At 49.9% G+C, this 1,554-nt stretch overlaps 1 pseudogene; it reads left to right on the top strand.

Moving 5' to 3' along the window:
- Window positions 1-553: 553 nt before the first annotated feature.
- Window positions 554-1,311, top strand: LOC102826563 (annotated as a pseudogene).
- Window positions 1,312-1,554: the final 243 nt, after the last annotated feature.

Raw genomic sequence — 1,554 nt, 5'->3', positions numbered from 1 at the left:
GAAAAAGCTTTCTGAGTGGGAGGCTGCATTGTAGACAAGCTTTCCATGTCAATTTTTGCCTCTGCCTTGGGTGGAAAGACTCTGGAAACTTTCAGGGTTCTGATCTTCTCTGTGGCATCTAGGATAAACATTGGACTGCTAACTAAAAAGTCAGCAGTTCAAACCCACCAGCTGGTCCACAGTAGAAAGATGAGGCTTCCTACTTCCATGAAGATTGACAGCCTTAGGACACCTATACAGGTGGCTATGAGTTAAAAGCGACTTCATGGCAGTGAATATTTGGTTTGGGTTTAGAAAATGGAGAGGACTGACTCCCGCACCCTTATCCCTGCACCTGCACTGGGACAGCTGCCCAGCTCTTGGAATTCATTGGCTTCCCCCCACCCCACCTCCCAAATACCATCCCAATCCAGTTGAGCCCCCCGCCCCACCCTCCCTGACCTAATAAGGCCGTGCAGTGTGCTGGAGAACCTATATAAAAGACGTTGACTGGCGGGAACTCTGCACCTCACCACACAAAGAAGGCAGGAGCGGTCCAGCATCAAGAGCAGCCATGGCCAAGGAGTGGGGCTATGCTAGCCACAATGGTCCCAACCACTGGCATGGACTTCACCCGATTGCCAAGGGAGACAACCAGTCATCCATTGAGATGCATACCAAAGACATCAAGCATGAATCGTGTCTGCAGTCGTGGTTGGCATCTTATGACACTGGCTCTGCCAAGACCATACTGAGCAATGGGAAGACCTGCAGGGTCGTGTTTGATGACACTTACGATAGATCAATGCTAAGAGGTGGCCCCCTCACTGGACCCTATCTCCTTCGCCAGTTTCATCTTCACTGGGGCTCCTCGGTTGATCATGGCTCTGAGCACACTGTGGATGGAGTCAAGTATGCAGCTGAGCTCCATTTGGTTCACTGGAATTTTGGAGAAGCTCTGAGGCAGCCTGATGGAATAGCTGTGGTTGGCATTTTTCTGAAGATAGGACTTGAGAAAGGTGAGTTCCAGCTGTTTCTTGATGCCTTGGACAAAATTAAGACAAAGGGCATGGAGGCACCCTTCACTCAATTTGACCCATCCTGCCTGTTCCCTACCTGGAGCTACCACTGCTCCTTCACCACACCGCCCTGCGAGGAGTGCATTGTGTGGCTCCTGCTTAAAGGAGCCCATCACCGTGAGCTCTGACCAGATGGCCAAACTGCGGAGCATCTACTCCAGCGCGGAATGAGCGAGCCTCCTGTGCCTTGGTGGGGAACTGGTGCTCTCCACAGCCTATCAAGGGCAGGATGGTGAGGGCCTCCTTCAACTGAAGTCCCCCGAGAGTGCCCTCTTCAGGAAAGGAAAGCTGCTGTTGCAGAATGTGATTCCTTGTTTTCTATTGGTGCGCCTTACTCAAAGTATATTTTGGTTTCCCACACTGAGCAATGAATGTAAGACATGCTATCAACAAGAAACTAGTTACTTTTGACAAGCTAGTCTCATACGACAGCATGAATCTCACATTTGATATTTTGTGCAAAGTATGTCCCCTATAAAAGGAACATTTCTAGTAA

Source organism: Chrysochloris asiatica, unplaced genomic scaffold, assembly GCF_000296735.1.
Source record: "Chrysochloris asiatica unplaced genomic scaffold, ChrAsi1.0 scaffold00011, whole genome shotgun sequence".
In the NCBI taxonomy this organism is placed as follows: Eukaryota; Metazoa; Chordata; class Mammalia; order Afrosoricida; family Chrysochloridae; genus Chrysochloris; species Chrysochloris asiatica.
The sequence above is the reverse complement of the archived record's forward strand: the minus strand, read 5'-3'. Positions and strand labels throughout refer to the sequence as shown.